At 39.6% G+C, this 23,542-nt stretch overlaps 1 protein-coding gene across 1 annotated transcript in view; it reads left to right on the top strand.

Moving 5' to 3' along the window:
• The first annotated feature begins 3,816 nt into the window (after positions 1-3,816).
• The window catches only part of Mesr3 (misexpression suppressor of ras 3), a 44,596-nt gene continuing 24,870 nt past the window's right edge, over positions 3,817-23,542 (top strand). Inside the window, exon 1 of the mRNA XM_083085793.1 lies at positions 3,817-4,169. The gene's annotated coding sequence lies outside the window, so the exon portion shown is untranslated. The remainder of the gene's footprint in view (positions 4,170-23,542) is intronic.

Consider the following 23,542-nt stretch of genomic DNA (forward strand, 5'->3'; position numbering starts at 1 on the left):
ATGTATTATTATCCATGGCCACGGCAGATTAGCTGCGAACATCGGAAATTACTCGATACACGCCGAAGAAAAACGTGTTCGTAAAGGAACAAATCTTCTCTGATGGCTAATCTTATATACAACAATCGCAAAATCGGCGAAAAAAATTGTATCCCCTCATCCATTGAACGCATTTTATAATGGATAGAAAACAATTTTAATACAGCACGAGAGAATGACATCTCTTCTTTCCTTTTCAAAGAAAATTTTGCAGAAAAATATGCTCCTTATCACAATATTTAATTTCATGTCTGTTTAACGTACGAATGTTTATTCTTCTCTTTTCTCCTGTAATTCTTATTGCCTCTATATTCAACTTCATTTTTTTCATATTTATGTATGTTAAAGGATTTCGATAGATTAAATTTATATAGGAGTTAAGATCCTTCTTTTTTGTATCTTAAATAAATTGTATCTTAAATTCCCATTTAGAGATTTAAAAGAACAGCTTCCGACAAAATTATAAATTATAAATGAAAAGAGATAGCTAACTACTTAGAATCAAAGTAGGTGTTAAATTAAAAATTAACTTAAAAAGTAAGAGAAAAATTTTGATTCGAGAATCCGATATGAATGGTATTCTTCTATGAATTTTAATTATATCGTAGATAAAAAAAATCAATAATTTACGTACGCAGTATATTTTATTATTCATATTATGAATTAATCTATGCATATTATCATATTGTTATTATTATATTATTTATCTTGTATTTCTGCGCTTGAATAACTCGTTACATTATGTTACGCTTTTCTTCCGTTAAATGCAAAGAGCCAACGTTACAAAGGCTCAGTTACAGTGGCATTGAAAATCTAACGCAAATGTAACATCCTCTGTGTCTGAAGAGATACTATATTCTCTTTGCATATTTTCGCCGCAGCATGCTGCATGTTGCATGTTGGTTGCATTTGCATCTTTCCCTTATGTAGCCTAGGCTTTATTATCTTTTCGTTGCAATATCTTTCTTGTCGCTCTCTTTTTCTATCTCCAATTAGAAAATTTTATTTACATTATACTTGCTGATTCTGTCATGTTCTCGTTCGTCGGAGAACGTTACACGCGTATACTTTTTCTGCTCTATGTGCACAAAAGAAAGTAGTTAAGATAACAGAAAATATCGCAGAAAATAAACTTAAATAATATTACAGAAAATTTTGTGACAAGCTTTTATAAAGTCAACATGTGTACTTGACATGTATACTTGACAAGACAAAGAAAAGAGACGTTTTTCATTTCTGAAGATATAAAATATGAAGATATTTCTGAAGACATAAAATACAGTATTTTTATATAATGTATATCGAGATAAATTGCATCCTTCTGTATAACATTTAATCGAGCGCTTTTTAATTCAAGCCTCGCACTCTTTCATTGTTCTTCGTCTGCCATTAGTCTGCTAGTAATCAACGCGCGACATTCGGCGCTGGCGCATTTTAACCGGCATGCGAGAAACAATTTTAATTGTGCACGATAATTAAAGGCGTTATTGTTGCCGGGCGTCCGTCTCGTGCACCAAGAAATACAAAAACTCGTGGTAAACGACGGGAAGGAAGCGAGAGCGCTCCAGATATTCGCAAATTATTCGCCGCACGATTATGCGCATAGAACGTTCACATTTTCATACCTCGTTATTGACAACAGTTTTTTGCGCTCGATGAATGATCAACAATTCCACTGGTTCTGATCAACCGTACGTGAAAATATTTTCCTCTCTCATTTTAAATATTATCAAATGAAAAGCGAATCATGTAAAATTAATGATAAATAAATTAATGATAAAAAAATTAATTAAACATTATGCCGGAGAAAATCGTATAATCCACTGTAGCTTAACGAGATACGGAACCCATATTTAACTGTGCATTCGTAATCGCATTCGTATTCGTCTCGTCTTCTATCGTGAGAATGGATCTCTCCATTCTGCAAATCCCGTCGCTTTGTATTCCACAAATCTTGAATCTCTTAATGCCTGATATATGAGACAGTGCTTAACAGCGCATCGAAACCCAACACACGCGAATAACTGTGATTTATCGGCGGGGGAGAATCAAACGGCTCGCGGATGCGATCCGACGGGATGTTCACGGTAAACGCTCGGATGGATTTATTGCCGAAAACGAAATCTTCCACACAGAAGGGACGGGGAATTTGTCGCTTAAATTGCGCACGATCCACTCGCATTATTTTACCGATCGAAATTAATGTTCATTTCATAAAGACAGAATTCGCAGACACGATCCTGTCTGATTTATTTCTCCGTCGTATGCATTCTTTTCATTTAAATCTAAAATTATCGCGGAACACGCATGCATATATATGCGACAAATTGGACAAGAGAAAATAGCCAATTCTCTCTTCACTTATTTTATAAATATTTTTTAACAAATAACAGTAACGAAGAGAAGTATCCCTTCATCGTACAATTTTATTTGTTGGAAAGTTTCGCGTTTGCAAATGTAAAGGTAGTGACGCATGCAGTGCCGAAAGTGATGCTTCGCAGAGTCGAGATTTTTCGCCATTTCTAGCATCGATAATCGACAAAAAACCGGAAAAAATTGAGGGGGAAAAATGCCGCTGATGCGGAGACAGAAAAATTCGGAAGCTGCGCGGTGTAAATTACGAGAGGAACCTTTGAATGTAACGTGCTTCGAATATCGCATGTATGTAAAAAAAGAATTGTTTGAGTATGAAATATAAAATTAAAGTGCAAGATTGTCTCATCTATTTCAGAGTTTAATTAATCTGATTGATTAATTAAAATCTGATGGATTAATTAAATTCTTAATTAAATTCTGACTAGAATTAAACAATACTTATATTTCTAACAAATACTTAGATTTCTGCCCTTTTTACTATCGTTTTTAGGAATCTGCTCGTAAAGAAGATCATGTGCAGACCATCTTTTACAAGTATGACAAGTTGTCGTAGATAAATACAAGTACGTTTCTATCTATTCACAAAATGTTCTCATCGTTTTGTCTAATAACAAGATTCGCCACGAAAACCGACTTTATCAACCCCATTCACAGTGTTTTATTATACGCCCTGAGAAAAATGAGATAAAAGATATATTTCCATAGAACATTGAGATTCGCTCGAGAGTTTTCGTTGGAAATGTTCCTTTAAAAGAAAATCCTTGGTAGGGATACTACGTTCATTTGTACGAGATAATGAGACGGACATGGTGAAAACAATTATATTTACTCATAAAACAAATATCTCGCGACACAAGCAATTTCTAGAGATTACAACGTTGTATTTCGCCAGTTGCCTGCACTCGGCTTTGCATCTTGCATAGTCATGTCACGGACACATTTGACCCCGATTTCAAAATACATATAGTCAACTACTCGAGATATAAATGCAAACGGTAAGAAAGATATAAGTCTCAAAAAATATTCTTTTACCGCGCTACAATAATCAGATAAACGGATTAAATAACGACATTTGTCAGATAAGAAGCGCGAGTATTTTTCCCTTTTGCCCCAAAAATTCGGAATGCGAGGAGGATTCGCAATTGCAGCGCAAGATGCATGCACTTCTCGCGGAAATTGAGCGGAGCAAAGTTCCCCGGCATTTCGCGTAAAACGCTCCGAAAAGGCCGCGATGTTCAGAAAATTCGGGCGTTGCAGCGGGATAATAATTGTGCAGGTGCATCCGCCATCCTGCGCGCGCGCGCGCGCGCACCAAACCCGTCCTCCCTCGCACACGCACGCGGCCAGGCACGCGTGTGTCTGCCGCGCGGGAGGTGCACCGAGCGTGAGTGCACGTCGAGGCAAGCGTCTGGCCTCAGTCGACCGCCACCCTTCGCGAACGACGGATCGTCGTCGCTCGTTCGTCTTTCTCGCCAGCGAGAGAGTCCATCTTCCGCCGAAGTGCTTTTATCCCTCCCCCGTCGAGTATAATCTCCCCGAAAGTTCTCTCAAAGTGCGTCTGGGTGCGTGCGAACCGGACAGGGTGCGTGGCCGCGCGTAGAGGGTGCATTACACCTCCCCCCCTCTCTTTCTTTCTCTCTCTGTTTCTCTCGAAGTGCGAGTTATTATGCACCAGCGAGTTTGAGAAACCCCATCGACGAACGCTAAACTTCAGGGCAGAACTCGAGGCAGCATCAAAAGTCACTTTCAATATCGTGAGTACATTATATGTTGAATATGCTCTTATTTTGATTTATTTATTTGGAAGTTTCAGTTCAAAGGCCGTTAGTTTTAATAATTAGGAATAAATTGATATTTCCTCTATTATTTTCAATCTGCAATTATTTTGATGATGTTTTTTAATTTATTTAATATATAATGTAAAACACACAATTTCTGAAAATAAATTTATCGAATAATAACAGCTGCAATAATAAAATCCATTCAATTATAACTTATAATAAAACGTAAGCACACAATTTTGTTTGAATATAATAAGTGCTATTGATTTTCAAAGTGCGACAATTAACACTTTTTTAATTGATAAATAGTTTATATGTTAACATTACATACATATATTGAAATATCATATAATATAAACCCATGTTATGATTCACGATGATAGAAATACACGACGATGGTAAAAGTAAACAATCGATGATTAATACTTTCGATACTTTCGATTCAAATTCTTTAATGATTTTCTGATAATGATGAATCGATATGTATTTAACAATACATACTAGACACAAATTATATGTCTACTTATTCTCTCTTAATTACAAGCATTATTTATTAATTGCTTGCGCGTTGAGTCAGCTTTAGAGCTCGGAGAGGAAACGACGCGTCGCGTGTCGTCGCGAACGGAAGAGACATGTTTCGAAAATGAGAGCGCGCAATCATTTCCGCGAAACTCTGACGATTAAATCCGTGGCTCTTTTAAGCTTTGAGGAAAACGTAAATTACGCAGGATATCCGTCGACATAAGGAAAAGAAATCCGAGCTCGTGTAGGACGAGCAACGTTATCCGTACAAAGCCGTCCCAGCTGTGACCTCATATTCATAGTATTTGAATTTTTTATCTTTCAGCCTAAGCATCTTTCTCATTTGCATACAAGTTTCGTCGTCATTTAGATTTTCCGCGACAAATTTCTGTATCAAATGGACTTCATTCCAAGTGCATAAAAGTGCAACAAATTTTTCTCGCTCTGTTGCATCATTGATTAAATCTCCCAAAAAAACATTTTCTTGTTATTTATTTTCTTTTTCTTTTTTTTTTAATAATGGCACTTTTTATCTCATTTTTATCTTTTCTTTTTTAATAATGGCATTTTTTATCTCATCGTTTTATCGACTCGTAGGGAGATTTCGGCGAGTTGGCTGGCGCGCCGCGTTCTCGCCCGAAAATTAATCTGGTAGTGGAACTAATTGAAAAAAAGAAACAGTTTCAGAGAATGAGCTTGCAGAGAACGAGCCGGAGCGTCGTGGAATCGAAGGTATCCGGTCCGCTGAGCTCGTTAGAGATGCGAAATCCGCATTCACCCTCGCGCGCGCGGTACTTTCCGCTAACGAGGATAACGAAGCGTGGCTTAACGGGGAATTGACGACCCACGCCGGCGCCGGCGTGAAGACACCGGATGCATACAGGTGTGCACACCGTAGATGCACACCGCTCTTCTTTCATTCTCCGCGCTTCACGACGGCACTCTTATCATAAGGAAAGTTCGCGCGAGATTGAGAACACTATCGATCCCTCTTGAGAGCTAATTAGCTCGCGCAACTTAAGTGCAGTTTTTGTTCATTCATATGCGCGCTTCGAGATAAGATGATGAAGGATCGAAAGTTTTTCAAATTATGAGATATAAAATTTTGACACCGAGGCGAATTTTATGCATTAAGGATCTGGATGTGATGTCTCGTTAGCATAAACTGCATTTCTCAAGTCGAAATTTTTTCTCCATTTGCGACTTTAATTTTCTCACGTTTATAAGAATTTTGATGGATTTGATCTATAAGAATTAAACTCTATTTTCCATCTCATTTTTTTCACCTTCTAGAGGATTTCGATAGATTTAATTTATAAGAATTAAATTCCTACTTTGTACCTTAAATAAGCACTAAACGAGTTTCTCACATAAAGATTGAAAAAAGGGTCTTTTTAAAAAACTATGAATTAAATACTTTTAAGAAAAAATAACTGTGCTTGAAATAGATTGAGATCAAAAGTGGAGAAAGAAAAATTTCGATTCGAGATATTTCCAAATTTTATCATCGAGATGTTCCAGTTTCTTAATTACAAACACCGAAAGTCTCTCCTGTCTAATTTTAAATTGCAATTGCTTGCTTGGACGGTAATTATTAACGCACAAACGAGCATATATCGTCAAAGGGCGGCCGTAAAGAAAGTTTCGCCTCACGAGGAACGTTGAACTCCCGAGTCAAGATCATTGCCTCGACGACTAGGAAGCAATTTCTTACATTACACAGACGACCGGGTACAAGCGCGGACATATATTGTGAGTGCGAAAATCACGCGGTTTTAAAGGCACGGAAAGAACGGAAACCGGATTTGGTCTCTCGCGATCGCCCCGCTTTCCTCCGTTGTTTCCGCGTCGACGACGTTGTCGTTGGTCTCTCACGGTGCTCGTGAGGAAAACGGATATCCTGCGGATGGGATCCAGAAACTCGTGTGCGAAATATGAAGGAAAGTTTTCCGCGGAACACATTTCCACGCGGATGCGAGACAGATTTTGGAAATTATTTCTTTCCTCATTTTCTCCTCATGTCTCTCAATTTTATAGATGCACATAAATATGCGTGCAGTTGCTTTCTAATAAATTCTATCAACTGTTTAAATTTCATTATCGCTTGTGTGCACACGCCAAGATACTAGAATAATATTTACTCGCAAAAACTCGCCACGTGATACGCGGTTTTCGCGGCGCTTGACAAATATTCCATTTAATCCGGTTAAAAGTGACGAGCACGTTCGGAGCAAGCGTAACAAACACGATCGCGCGCGCCGCAAAAGTCCATTAATTGCACCTCCACTTTGTTTCAACTTTACGAGAGGCTGAAATCGGGCGGATCGTTCGTTTTCCCATCCGTAAATCTCTCCGCGAGCGTTTCGCAAGTCTCGTGCTACGATTAAACCGAAGGAAAATGCTGTTCGCGTATGGACACCGCCGAACGATCTCGCTAAACCGAACGGAAAAATGAACGGGCAGCCTGTACAAGAGAAAGAGCGAGATCGATCGATCGTGGCTGAATCGTTAGGCCAATTCGCGGTGCAATTACAACGTTATGAGAGAAACCGCGAGCTCGCGTTGCGGCCGTAAAGCGAGAAATCGCCGGACGGAAGAGAGCAGTTTTAGGGGCAGGGGGAGAGAGGGGCGAGAAAAAAAGAGCAGCGTGTGTTGCAATATTTATTCCCATGCCTGTGCGAACCCGCGTGTCTCCTTATCACGATTATCCGCGAATACTCGCGCAATCGAAACGCGTCTGCGTGATTCGTCGCGATAGTAATTAATTCGCTCGCGTGATTCTCACGGGAGAACGAAATCGCGCCCTCGTTTCGCGAGAGACGTTGTACGTTTATTATAGGATTTCAGACGCGTTTCCAGGTCATCTTTCCTCGTCGCGAGATGACGCGCGCTCGAAAATCCTCCTCGAAATAAATCTAGAGAATCCTGCCTCGAGAATCGACTCTTTAAAAGAGTAAAACTACTCGCGTTTCTACGTCCGCTTTTATCGCCGATATACGTGCGTTTCTGGCGCGCGTGTTGACAACCGAACTAACGAAATGGAGAAGCGCCGAAATCGCTACGCGAGAGTTTGTTTCGCACATTTCACTTGCAAAATAAAAACTCGCAGTCGGGATCTCCGCCGCTTTTTACAGGCTTTGTCCCCCGTGTCGTTCGACATGGATCGCATCCGTTATCGTTGCATCGTCGCGATAACGATCGGAAGTACTGTGCTTTTTCCCCGCGAGGCGAATTTATTGCGCTCGATCGAATCCGGCGGTATCCGCTGCAGCTTCCGCGAGAGATCTGGAGCATAAGTCACGACGATATCGATCGCGTGCAGAAGCGCGAAAAATCGAGATTGCGAGGAAAAAGGAAAGGACAAGGCGAGCGAGACGAGAGAGAAAGAGAGAATAAACGAAGCGCGAAATCGCGTCACCGATAAGCCGCGTATACCTGCCTTCGACACACATGGAAATTAGATCACCGTGTCACGCACACGCGGCGCGAGCACGCGATTCGCTACGCACACATACGTTCGCTACGCACACGCGTGCGCCGATGCGGAATTCACAATTCCATCTTGCTTGGTCGGGAATCGCGTTTCGAGACGGTACTTTATGACCGCCATCGAGTCGAGATGGAGGGGAAAGTCCAGACGGAGGAAAGAGAACGTAAAGCAAGGTGTAAATCTCGAAGATAAAAATTGTTGCTAAAAGAAAGAGAGAGTACTTTTAAATAGTATTTATATATCTGAGGAAAGCGTCATTTTATTCCATTTTGAAGATTAGTGTTTTGCGCGAGAGATGCTATTTGCATATTATCGTTATTTCTGCGCAAACGATTGCATCTATCAGAGTATCATATGAAATATAGACGAACAGTCTGTAACGTGACGTGACGAGATTAATCGAATCATGAGAAAGTAATCGTAGAATGAGAGCTATCACACCGCACATCGCGATACCTTTGATGTCTCTTTACAACTACACTTTTCCCATCACGAGGAAAGCGGAATTGTATGTCGGCTCCCATTACTAAGTGTAACGGTATACTTTGCTCATTAATACGTTATCCTACTGATACTAATTAACGGTAACTTTATTCATCAATCACGGGCAAGTTTCCTGACTTAGGTAGATGGGAGTAATTGTGCATGAGCTCACGATCCTTCCTGTAATTAACGCATTTTATTCAAAATCGGGAATAAAATATTGGTCTCCCGGAGAAAAATAAATGTAACTTTGCAATTACATCTAATTCATATATGTTTTACGGCGACGAATTTGAATAATTTCATTCATTCAACTCTGGCTTGATTCTGCTTCGTACTCGAAAATTGTAATCATTTTCCAAACGTTTAACACACAATCGCTGTTTGGTGCTAAAACGCACACGTGTACCTTGTGTACACAGTTGAAATACGGTGCAGCACAAAATGGCAAACATGGGCGCGGCAACGTTTATCGAAACCATTAAGAAATCATGACATCATACTTGATGCAGAAATGCAGAAGGGGAACTTGGGACAATACGTTCTAAACTAACATTGACAACGTTTATTATATCTATGACGCGAGCTTTCGTGTTGCCGAATGTCGGATAATAAAGGTGATCGTAAAATCAACTACAATTCCAGCTCGAGGAATGATAAGATAACGCGGATGTGGCAATTCAGGAATACCGTAAAATTAAAAGATTACTTCCCGCACGAGATAAGACGTTACACGGCCCGACATCGACTTTAAAATCACCGCAACTTTATTTCACTCTCATGCTTCGTAACCGTCTCGAGTTGCCGATGCATCTGCATCTTGTGTAATCTAAGATTAGCAGCTCCAGGAGAACTCGGAGAGACGAGTGTGCAAATTAAGGAGACGAGATTTTCTTTATGGACTATAGAATTTTTTTACTTTTGATTCTTTTCGAGATAAATAGAGGACAGAATTACGGAAATAAAATTAGAAATTTGCAAGGAAGGAAAGCGAGACATAATTGCTCGCCTAATGTGGTTTTCTCTAGTGCTCTTCTCCTCGCATTTCGAGGATCTCTTTTGCACGATAACGTTCCTCATTACGTAATTGCCACTTGACGTGCGACGCAAAAAGACGGTCTTGTATCTAACAAAAAACATTGCCTCATAACTCTGGCCGCTGATTGCGAAGCACCATTACAGTCATTTGCAATTTTGATTACCGCAAAATACGTGCCGGAGCTTATAATTTGTTTATACTACAGCCGGGTCTTACGCGATCTTTTTATCTACCAAAGTCAATAGGTCTCATTTCAATTTTTTTAAAAAAAATTACGTGACGTCAAGCGGCATCGAAGTAAATAGGAAAGAATAATTAAAAAATAAGAAGAAAAAAATCAACATTAGCAAGGTGACTCGACTCGTTGAATTTTACTGGTAGGAATGCACTTTCTTTTCCGCGTTTTACGACACGCGTCAACCTTTACCATAAATTCGAATATCGATGAGACGGACGTAAATCCAGCAAACTTGTGCGCATGATAACCGATGCGTGTCGATATCGGTAGAAACTGATATATATTTCATTGCCACAAGGCGATAGAGTGCCGTCATAGAGCACCGAGTATCGAAGAGATAACGAGCTAACGTTCGACCCGACATGAAGTAAACGTTTTTCCTTCCATCGTCGGTTATCGACGCTCGACTGCCGGACGTTTGGACGTTTGTCGATCGATTTCTCCCTCTCCCTCTCTTTGACAACCTTCGATATGTTTCCGCTCTTTTCTTTCATTCTTTTCTATCCATATATCATAATTATCTCGAATCATTCAAATCTAGAAAGCGTAAAGAATCGACTGATTCGAGCGTCTGATCGTTATTAACGCGTTCATCCTCCTTCTCGATTATCTTTGGTGACCGAATCGCGTGTTAAAACTCATCAGTATAATAATAATCCGCGCAGAATTAAATTAATCGATTCGTTACGAGGCGCGCGTCTTCTGCGTCGATCGATGCATCCGTATTGTTAAATGTGCGGCTGCACAAGTGACTGGTAATCGGCTAACATTTAAGTAGGAAGTAGAAATCTCGGCCATGTATTTAAAGGTTAAATAATCCCCCGTCGATCTTCGCACCGTGTGGATTCATGGAGTACAGATTAAAAATCGATGAATACCATTGTGCGCCTCTAACTGCGAGACAATCGAGTTCTCGGAATAATGCCAGGTGATCGACGCGCGCAGGCGTTATTATAATTTTCACCATCAGATACATACATTTCTAAATCCTTTTGTTTTCTATTTTAAATCTGAATTTTTTCTTTTTTTTTAAATTCTGGAAGATTTCGATTTCGATTTAATTTACATGAGAATTAAGTCTCTTTATTTTGTACCTTAAATAAGCAATAATGAGTTTCTCACTTGAAGAAAAGATTTCGGCGCAAAATTATAGAACAGTTTTGAAAGAAAACACGGTTTGATTGCTTGAAATATCAAAATAAGTATTAGATTAGTTGAGATCGAAAGTAGGAGAAGAGATTTCGATTCAGCTTCTCATACGTGACCAAAGAGCAACATCAGACTGGGTCGATGTCGGCTCGCGTCGAGATTAAGTCCGACTATGAACACAATCGAAGAAGAGGAAACTCGGCGGTAAGTAGCCAATGCTGAGGACTGCATTGCATAGATTGCGAGAGAGGAGTTCCATTAACGACCCGACGATCTTTGACCGGGCGTCGCGACGACTCGTCGCGTATTTTCTAGCCGCACGCGCGCCCATCACCGTTCATTATTCCGCTTTTACCCGATTTCGCTGCATTATATCCATCCACTCGCCAACAACGGGGAAAATATCGAAAGACCGTCTCGTTAGGGGTCAATTAAGCCGAGTCGCCAACGTGACTGATGCGCGATTCGAGGGTCGAAATCATGTAGAAAGTCGTTAGAGGCGCACGCGTGGAAATCGCTAATCGCGATTCTTTTCGTCGTTGCTTCGTAGATGGATATAGACTCTCGTGCCAGGGGAAAATTGATACGCGACCATTCGAGAAAGCCCGAGATCTCGCCGTGATTACGTCTTCCCCGTTTGATTATTATAAGAAAAAAAGAAGAACGAGTTCCCTGCCGAGAACCTTGTGTCAAGAGACGACTACTCGCAATCATTTGTGGCTCGCACACGGCGATTATCTCTCGCGTGCAATCGTGCGTGCACCCACAGTAGCCTTTGCAGTTCTCGCGGTCGGAGAAATCGCGGATCTGGAACTTTGTTTGAGATACAACGACCGAGCCGCTCCGTAATCCGGATTTCCTCTCGGGCTTTCGCGGTCGAAACTCGCGAGACAATCGTACTCTCGCGCGAAATCGGGCCGGAAAGTTCGCCCCGACGGAATCTCATTGATTCTCGATTCTCGATGTTAGCTGTGCCCTCGCAAAGCACTCTGATACGGCGCGTGTAATTGATTTAAATGACTTAACTTTCTGATTTCAAATAAACTTCTCCAACAGCTTATTTCAAGCGTCGGGAATTTCGCAAACTCTTCTAAAAGCTTACGAGGTAGAAAATAATGGAGTTTAATAAAACGTTTATGCTATTTATAAATAAACGCTAATTATAATTAGAAAAAAGGACAGGTGTAAATAATGCAATCGTGCAAAAAGAAAGAAGAGCAAAAAAACATTTTGCGAAAACTTAGAAATAAATATGAGATTTCTCTGATATCTGTAGCTTGAAAAGGGAACAGGAAAAGAATAATGGAAGATACCAGTGAAGTAAGAAGGAAAATAAACCAAAAGTTAGAAACAGGAAGGTTTCTCGTCGAGATGAATGAGATAAACCAGTAAACGCGACGAGAAAACCGAGTTTGCACATATTTATCGCCATCAACACTGCAAAGTAAATTATTATCAATCCAGTTTAGCTGCGGCGACGATAAATTCTCGTGCGAAGGCTGCACAGCCAGTGAGACGTCGACCGGCTCTCTCGCGGTGAGTGGCGAACCGATTAGTCAATTAATCAATTATAAAAGTACGACGTTAATCTGCGCGAGTGAAATCGCAGCCTCCCTCGCTTATTTCATTGCGCCCAATGATTATTCAGAAACAAGCCTAGTCATCGTCGACCGGCGAAGGTATATTTGAACGAGCAATGCGGATTGAATTTTTTTTCCTCAAGATGTACGAATGATTGATGCCAATCCTGTGCTCTATACATAATAGCGCGTTAATGTTCCGTCAAAAAATTATTAAAAAAATATATATTATTTAAAATATTATTTAAATATATATTATACATATTTAAATATATTATTTAAATATATATTATAAATATATATTATAAATATTATTTAAATATATATTATAAATATATATTATAAATATTATTTAAATACATATTATAAATATTTTAATATTTTATTTAAATATATATTATAAATATTATTTAAAAAATTACGAGAAATCACTTGATCGCGCGGACACTTGATCGCGTATCGGCGTTTTCTTCATCGAGGAGAGGAGCGAGAGAAATGCGTGCCGAGGCGAGCACCATCCCATCCGACGCTTTAAATTCAGGTGCCGCGACCGGTATGCAAAAATTCATCGAGAAGCAAAGCGGAGGGGAAGGATGGAGGTGGAGAACCTCGTGGCAGGGCCGGTGTATGGTCAGTTGGTTCGTTGACCGATCTCTTCTTCTCTCCTCTTCGTCCTCCTCCCTTCGCCTCTCCACGATTCCCTCTCTCATCGCGCGCCATGGTCCTTTTGCCTTCCGGCACTCGAGAGCGGGTTGGAAGGGAACGAAGAAGGATCCTTCGTCGGATACGTGTACGATATAATGCACGATCGTCGGGAGACTACGAAAACCGCGGCCGATCGACTCGCGAGGTTACGACCGACTTTTCTGAGTGATCGCCGAAATGAAGATTATTTATGCACGACGCGGGAGGGGGAGGGAAGACTCGCCTTTCTCTCAATCACCAATCGCCCGAGAAACCGCCTGGCTATTTGCCTTTTTTTTCTTTCTTTTCAGGAAACCGATCCGTCGAGTGTGCATCGTTGGGTTAAAGCAGAGTCCTCTCTTTACTCTTGAAATCGTTGTACCCTCGAGAAAGAATGATCGACAAACGAGACGCTCACGCTCCGATGGCTTGTGAAACGAATCTCTTAAAACGAAGAGGTTCCTGTTAAACTTGGTTATCGTATCGGCAATTTTTAAATATGAGCAGGGCGGCCCAGAAGAATCGGACTTCGCTTTTCGCTCGTCCCGTTGATAATAAACGTAAGGCGCGAGGGCGCGAATCCGCAAAACGAAAATAAATCACCGTCAGAGAAGCAATTTCATTAATTATCGCGTGCATCTCCTTCAGCGCGCACGGGAGAGTCCACTTCCGGTCCGCTGGTTTCCCTCGAGAAATCGATAGATGTGACGATGGTGCGCGCACAAGTCCCGGGACAGGTCGACTTCGAGCTGCTGGCGTCTTCGATCGTAATTAGATGGGCCGGGAGAAGGGATTTGTAATTAAGCGCGAAAGTTATCAATCGATATCGATTGAGAGCGCCAACTTTTGATGCGCATCAATCAAATCGGCGATTATTAGTCGCCTTCGTCGTTCCTAGACGCGTCGCGCGGCGATTAAAAGTATTATACGGTGAAAGGAGTTATCGATATCCTTGAAGAAACGAGACGATGTACGATCAGAAAGTTTATAATGATCAAATAATCATATCGTAGAAAGATATAATTGTCAAAAGAATATTCAACAATTTTATCTAAAATAATTATTCAATAATAATTATTATTTATAATTATAGTAATAGAAATAATAAATTAAACGAGGTGATGCACGACCAGAAAGTTTATAATGATAAAATAATTATATCTTAGAAACATCTCACGATATAATTGTCAAAAATATTCAACAATTTTTATCTATAATAATTCAATAATTATTATTATTTATAATAACAGGAATAAAAATAGTAAAATATAATAATAATTATTGTAATAATTGAATATAATAATTGATAATTAAATATATATATTTTCTTATAATTTTAAAAATTATCATCTTGTGTCCCATTTATATGTACTCAACGAATCCGACTGATGTACGACTCGACTTGATTTACGTTCGAGGGATATTCATTTCTATTCTCGACTTGCGCTTTTCGTCATTTTTTCGAATTCTTGTAATAAAGCGCGGTCTTCATTTCGCGGGGCTTCGTCGTCGATACAAGTTATTGAACGTTCTCTCTCTCTTGCCGCACGTTTGCAATTATTGGAAACAGCATCGCACGCAATAGCACGGTATATCGAAGAATGCGTTCGCAATTGCTTTCAACTGTCGTTTCAACTTCGACAGCGGACGTCGCTTTTGATTCTTTTTCGATACATCTATTTTCATTATCTTTTAATGGAGAATAGAATTCAATTACATCACACAATACTGCATTACGGCTTTCAATTAATTGGAACGCTTTATATAGCTCGCAGGCATCGCTCCATCATTATTGGAAGGAAAATAATATTAAAATTCGCATTACAATGAATGCTGGGAATTTAACGAAAATGTATTATTCAAATGACAGATAATTAAATCGTGAAATCTATTATTCTACAAAATTAATTAATAGATCCCCCCTCGAATCTCACTCCTCAAATTTCGTATGTGCTAGAGAAATTCCATTACTATGTCGCATCTTTAAAAATGCGCTCTTAGCATTTACATTCGAAAGCAGTCTATTTTACGCCGCTCGTTTGTATCCTCGAACATTTGGGAGAGACACGAAAGAGGTCGAGACGCGTAGAGATACGAATGCATTTCTCTCCCGGAATTTCTCTCGGACTCCTCCTCAAACGTGGCCTACACCGCCTTCTCCGCGAGATCGTCGGAGAATAATCGCCAGAGCCAAGCCGGGACATGTTATGCGCATCGCGTGTGATTAACCGGCGCGAAATTAAACCGGTTTCCGAGACAGTGTCTCGCGGTGGATTCGCACGCGGTCCGATAAATGAAATTAACGAATATCGATTCCGGTTTGAGACGCGGACGAGTCAAGCAATTTCGACCAGCTGCAAGTAAGGTTGACGAAGAGAACGACCGCTTGTTTAACGAAATAACGACGAGAAATTACACGGATAGCGTAGCAAAATTGCGATGCGAAATCGTTATTGAAGGAAATAACATTTGGAAGACTGATTTCTATCTCAAAGGCCTAAAACGACTATCATTATCCAGGATATATTATCCTTATATTAGCCCTAATCCGTGTTTGAAGATAAGCAGTTCTAATCATAGAGCTGGTTGCTCCAAGCGGGTAAGTTGGAGACTGATTAGCAAAGTTTACCTTCTCCAAGTTTATGCACAGGCAGAATCATACATATATATGCGTACTTTCTGTAAAAGAAACGAATCTCGTTTCAAGTTAGGCAAGTCAGTTTGTCTTCAACTCTAGCAAGTCACGAGAAAATGGAAATAAATATAAAAGCAAACATTATTCATTAATCGATTAATCTTAGAACAAATATTAATCTCAATCTAATCGCAAGATAAATTTTTTAGCAAAGTGGGACAAGCGCGTTTTGGGCCATTTTCGATTTTCCATCACGCGAAAAGCCCGTATCGATTCGCCATAAAACGAAACGATCGTCTAACGGTAATGAAATTGCAAAAAGGCCCGGCAATTGCCATCCCTCTCGCAACGTACTGTATAGTTATCGCTGTGAGGAGTTGGAGTACACGAACGACAGCACCTACGGTAGTTTTCCTCGTCCTAGTTTAGGTGATCAACGTCACCGCTGCGGGATACCGCGCTCTCGACGTTCCTAACATTTTTCAATCGTGACAGGACGGATCCACGATCCTGGTTGTCCCGGCTTCCCCTCGTCCCCTCGCCCCGGCTGTCTTCTACGGATTTCTTTTCTTTTCCTTACATTCTACGCTACGATAGACAGACGTTCTTTCCCCCTCTTTGCCGATGACGAAAACAGGTTTACTCCCACCTCTCGGCAACGTGCTGCTCCACATTCTTATCTCGGCAGGTGAAATTCGGGATATTAGATCTGTCACAGGAATTCGCTCGACCAAGCGATGCTCCGATCACGCGTGATTCAAGACAGTGACAATTATGCGCACGCAAAAAGTAGCCAGCGATGCTGTTCACTTGCAGCGAATGTAGCACTTTGCTCCTCCGATCCGTTATTTGCGAGTGGCAAGTATCTCGGATTATTTTTCTTGAAGTAAATATAATATAATATTAAATAAAATTTAATAAATATAATATTAGAAAAAAAGCAAAGAATTTTTAATCTTACATAAATTATAATATTTGGAGAAATATGTAGTTTATTATTATGTGAACCGCGTTTTTCGTTTGTCAGATTTCGAAATATTTTCCGTATACACATTTTCTTTCATTACGTTTCATTATAATTAGAGAGAAAAGCTGAGCTAATATAAAACATCAAATTTCTTGTAAATCTCGCTAAAAGCTCCCGACTTTGTCGCATTTTATCTCGTAGCACAATAGCATGGATAGTCTAGTTTCACTGTCCTAATGGCAGAAAGGCACATCGTTTTTTTTCCCCCATCACAAGAGATCTCTGCCGAGTTCTACTTTCCTAAACTTTAAAGAGACGACTTTTTCGCAGATACGGAAAAGGGTCCCGAATGTAGCCCGTTGTCGCTTTTGAGATTTATGCGGGTGACCGAAATTCGTCAAACGCAGGGGACGAAAAAAAATTGTCACACATAACAATACTGGAATAATTAAGTCACCGTTGTTTCCCTCGAATAAGCGCGCTTTTGTAACGAGGCTCGGTTTCCACGATAAATATTTGACCATCGTGTCTAATAGAAACGAGAATTTAAGGGCCGAAAATTAACGAGCTGACCGAGAATATTGATTCCACTGCGGTTTTTTGACTGCACATATGTAAAATATAAAACGTCATTTTATATAAAAATCGTTTCTCTCTTTTTATGTAATTTAAATTATATATATATATATATATATATATATATATATATATATAATAAATATATGTATAAATTAACAAGCAAAATATCCGGAAAATTCCGCGCAATTTCTCTTTGCAATATGGGAATTTTATTCAGATAAGACTAGATGTATAACCGCATATATTATTTCGTTGAATCTTGCTTGCATCGAGCATGTGCAATTTCGCAAAAATGGCCAACGAAACGTCAAATAAATCGCGACGACGGACGTGCACGAAAATAAGAGATATCATCTTTTTCTCGTTTTGCAAAGTAATTGGCGGCAACACATTCAAGAGCTAACTATGCAGTGTAATAAAATTTTTTACGAGCTTTTTATCTTATGCACTTTTTATCTTTCCGCGCATTATCAACTCGCGAATATCAATTCATCGCGGCTATTTTTTTCCGCTCGCGGAAAAGTTGCGCGTTTATGTCATTCAACGTATCAAACATTCGTGCGTCAGTTACACGTCGTATACGGTGAACAAAAGATAACAACGTGACGAGAATTCGAAGCATGTCGATACGATGTCGAAATCCAAAGTGTATCGATAAGTCGAAGAGCGATATGGCTCATAACGACATAATTGGTAAAATAAATACGTCCATCGGAAATTACAGCAGTACTTTCTAAAAAAAAAAAATTAAAATAGATACTTTACGTATCATTTCTACGTTTTATGATATATCCTAGTTTTTACGGAAATGTTGCAATTCAATGTTATTCATTTCTGTGCAAATTTATATAACGAATAATTATATTAGTCATTCGAATCACTTGTGCTTATATAAGGATATTCATAATTTGCTGGTGTAATCCTGGTTAGAGAGCTCTTTGAAATCGGCGAATATATTTTCTCAGCAAATGTCAAGGACCGATGTTAATGTTAACGAATGATCTTTCTCGAAATTTATCCCAAATGTTCTAAAGTATAATTGAAATAGAAATATAAACCGGACAACCAAGGTTAAACGTGACATATCTAGAAAACGCTCGAATAACAGGTAGACATTTGCAAACTTTTATAAGATAACGACGGCGTAAAACGCAGGCAAGTCACGCGCGAAAAATATGTATGTGCTTTATTAAAGAACCTATAATATTCATACAAATTTAACGGAAATGCATGACAAAGCAACGCGTTGTCATTCGACGACAAGGCATCTTTTTTTTTGTCGCCTGTCGCGACGAGAATTTCCCTTCCCTCACGTTTCTTTTAGGTAACATGTCAAGTGTCAAGACCCTGAAACCTCTTTCGCTGAAACAGGAAGACCGAGTGAGAAGGCTTGAACAAGGTTGGATCTGCAATTTGTGGCCCGACCGGTTGCAAGCGAGCAAGAAACGCGCATCTCTTGATAAATATCATGCCGTTAATGTACGCAGGCACGACGTGTGGCATTTAAAGCTTTTTTTCACGGACAAGTCGCTGGTCGGCCGTGAAGAATCGCGCGATAATGAAAGATATATTTCGAATAAATTGTTAGATAATCGAATCGAAAATGCATTTCGATGATTGATTTTCGCGAAAAATTACATAATAATAACGTTTTTTTATTACAATTATAGAAAGCAATTATAATTGCGATTTATTGCCGTCCACCCCCGCAGCCTTTTATCCACCGCGTCCGAAAATAGAAGACGAGGTCTTCGACCTCGGGATATTGACACATTGCAGTTCACGTGAACTGTCGCGGAAAGCTAGCCAACATTGATGTACCGGCTAATGAATCGTTAGCGTTCCTATTAGTCCATTAATGTCTCTTAACCTCTGGGGGTCTATGTCGTATCCGGTTGGGTTAATCGCATGGGAGCAGATGATGCTGGATGCACTTGCGTCATAGACACGACTGCACCGAACTCATGTTCGCCAACTGGCTCCGGCATTTTTACATTTTTTTTCCTCAGCCTCTTTTCGCCGCTCGCTCTCTCTGCAACTCTGCTTATCTTTCTGTCATTTTATTTATTGCACGACTTACGATTTATTAATTTCATTTGGAATTAAAACAAAACTTCTGCAGCTTATATGGCATATAATTATATTTGTATTGGATTTATATCGATTGATATATTATTTAAAATTTGTCATTAGATGTTATAAATTATATATTATAAATTATATAAACATTAAATTTTAGATTTTTGATGTCGGCTCTCGAATATAAAATAATATAATAAATAATACAATAAATAATAATTTATTATTATAAATTATATAAATTATAAATTATAAATTATAAAGTTAATTAAAAAAAGAAAGAAAGAAATTTATAACTTGTTATAAAAAACAACAATAGTTATAAATTTCTTTCTTTCTTTTCTTAATTAACTTTATTCTTAAAAAGCGACAAACGCTAAAATTCAGATTCTTAGAATGGATAACTCATATTGCTCTATTAGATAATAATGTCCGGCAGTAATAAATAAAATGATTATGCAATTTCTGTTTATTAAACAATGGAGTTTGAATGAATTTGCGAGGAAGGAGATGTGGAAATAAAAAGATTCTCGCGTCTAACAAAACTTTCTCAGACTCCGCATAATTACTCAAGCTTGTTTTGTTCGTCGTATCGCCCACTTGAGATCGCTCTCGTAAAGATTATGCTAATTGTTCCCATATTTTTTTATCGCGAGCCATTATCGAGCCCCGACGGAGATACGCACGATTCCTATCTTTCGAGAAGATTTCGTACTTTGCGGGCACCCCGTCAGGAATTTCTCGTTCTGTCTCGTTACTGAAAACGACCGGAATATGAGTCGGCCATAAAGTTTTTCGTAATCGAGTTCATCCTCGCGCGATTTATCGCTGATGCATCCGATTCCCTCGCGTACCTTTTTCTTCGACGATTACGTGGATGCATATTCCAGCGATGAGACGTGCGCTGAAAAATGATCACCGTGGAAAATGACGTAGCGCTTTCAATTAAGCGCGATTATCCCTCGAGAGAAGCCCTCGTAGAGCCCGACAAAATTACATTTCTGAGATAAACGAAGACTTGATTGAAGTAACAACTGCGCGAATATACGGATAATGCGGCGGACGTCGCTAAAAATGACCGCGCCCTGAAAACGTGCAGCCCAGACAGATAAAATTCGCGACAAGCATGTCTACTCCGGGCATTTAAGTGACGGGTCGCGCGTGACTCTAATATTCTTCTCCATCAAGGACTAAACGGAAGTCTGCGGGTTATTTGGCCCGTAACCTCGACTTTCGCACGATTCTGAATCGCCATTAAATAAGATCGATTAGCGTAGCGGTGAATATACATTCCCTCGGTTCTGAGGTCGAACAAGCCGCTGTGCTTTTCAAGGTGTACCTCTATTAAAGAAATCGATAAAATAATGAGACATATTTTGCGACATCGCATTTTCGTTCGACAGTAATATTGCTTTAATTCAATTTATTATCATTTAAACTCGAATTTATTAAAAGAAATATCGTGTTAATTTTAATGCAAATAATTTAGCAGATAAAATCAGCAGATCAAGGTCTTGAGGTTTCCATTACTCGGATCTCGAGCAAGCAGAACAGCCAGCCAAACGACTGCGTATCGCAGACTTTGGCGCACGCACGTGTTATTTATTCCTTCTCAGAGAGTGATAAGCCACGTTTGTTGAACGTGATCAGGACGTCCAGCGTGTCTAGAATTCCCTGGGAGGTAAAACTGCGCACGACTTGGATCGCGTTCGACGAATGCGTATGCATGATACATTGTTGCACGGGATCTAGTTGCGATTATTCATTCTCGGCTGAGTCGTGCAAGAGAGGGAATCAATTATATTGCTTCACGAGCATTTTGTTCGCACCGATTAGTCATCGCGACACAAACGAGCGCATAAATCGCGGGATCTTGAAGCTAGAAATGTCGTCAGCGAGCACAATGTGAGATATTTCCGTATAGATAAAAGTTGAAATCAAGAGATGCTGGAAGAATAATATAAATTATTAATATAAATTAATAATATAAATTATTAATATTCACACGATATCGTATTCCTGGCATTCTCGGATTTAATAACGCGAGGCTCCGTGAACGGCCGTGAGCAAGAATCTGGCTGAATCTACACGAAACGATGATGTCATGCGACGGCAACCTCCAGCAAGCGAGGCCCGACATCCTCGGCCTCTCTTCGACCAGCGATAACCTGTTCCAGCGCTGGAACTAATCGCCAGATTCTCGGGGTTGTCCGACATCATCTCGCCTTAAGGATGTCCCACGTGCTCGGTCACGAACGCGGCTTTTTGCGGAGAAACTATCCCTCGAAGTACTACCGTTCACCTACAGTCGCTCTAATCTCTTTCTAATGTTCCTTAGTATAAATCAACGTGAGTCTTAAAATAAAGAGGAAACGGTTATCGTTTAATTAATCGCAATTATATCAGTCTGAAGCTAGAAGTGATAGCTGAGTAGACTCGCGTTATCTTTTCCTAGATTAAATGATGTATGAGGCAAAAAATAAATAGACAAGATGCGAATCGGTCATAAAGCTAATCGTATCGGTGTCTTAAACGTAAATATGCCGTAAACACGATAAAAACCAGTTAATCAAAAGAATGCGGTCAAAAAAAAAGAAACCGTCTAATCAGCGCATAATTGCTGGCAACTGCGACTTTCGCGGCTTGCTGATGCACGCAAGCGTCGGTTATGCTTTGCGTGCTCGCTAATTACAAACGAACATTACAATTACATGTACGTATCATCAGAGCAAGGGAGAGGAGGAGGGGAACAACGAAAAAAATCGCCGACGTTTTCGTCGCGTTGCGTCAATCGAATTCCTCGATCATCGATCGTCGAGATCGCGTCAGTTCGTGCGTAATTCTCAGCGAGAAACAAATTGCGCGGGATCGTTATGTCATCATCTGTGCAGGTATTTTTGCGCAGCTTAGATAGAATCGACCTCAGCCCGACCGGCGGAAGGTGAGACGTGACATCAGACTTTCTGAGAACAGACGACTCGTTGTTTTCCGTTCGCACGCTTCATCGTGGACGGGGATCGGCGGAGGTGCGTTGTAAAAGTATAGACAAGCACACCTCGGAGCACCTCTGCCAATCTACGTCCTCTTCGAATATTCTTTTCTTTCGTTTCTTTTACCTCGAGGCGAGGTTGCTGCTATTATGTTCTATGGGCTCATTCGTTCCAATAGAACCTTTAGAGAAAGTTATTCGCGGAAGCCGAGGTCGTATAAATTCTCTCTGATCAATAGTTTAAGTGGAAATCGCCGTTTAAGATGCGCGTTAATAGATTCACCTTTAATTATTACATCTATTACTTCTATCCTAATTAATCGGCATTAATTACAAGCTCTTTATTGAGGCGACGCGAGACTTTTTTTTTGACAGTTTTTCGTTAGGATTTCATTAACGTAACGGTGCAAGAAATTTCGTCTTTCATAATTATCGTGGTAAAGCATTGTGCTCGGAGAAACCTTGCGAATATCGCCGAGGATCTTGCCGTCGTTTTACGACGCTCGGAAGATTACTCGTGTTAGATTTGTTTCTCGATTCCCATGCGACATAAAGCACTTCGCATGACCTCCGACACAAGGAAACTAAAAATGTCTTCTCTAACTTTGGTGTAATTTCTGGAGACCTTGGTAAAAAATTTGCTCAACTTTGTTATCAGAGAACGATATTATTTTCGCGTTATCATCGCACTTACGTGGAGACAATTCGTCTTAATAAGTATTTATCTCAATATTTAATAATTATTTAATGATATATAATATAATATATTATAAAATATAATTATTTAATAAAATATTATTAATTTATTTATTTTCATTATTTAATAATTATCTCAATATTTAAATTTAAATATTTCGCGTTTATTTGATATGTTCTAAATATTCAAAAATTTACAATTATATGTTTGAAATA

The sequence above is a fragment of the Camponotus vicinus genome, unplaced genomic scaffold (assembly GCF_025532165.1).
Source record: "Camponotus vicinus isolate PSW18456_S1 unplaced genomic scaffold, iyCamVici1.0 SCAF_13, whole genome shotgun sequence".
In the NCBI taxonomy this organism is placed as follows: Eukaryota; Metazoa; Arthropoda; class Insecta; order Hymenoptera; family Formicidae; genus Camponotus; species Camponotus vicinus.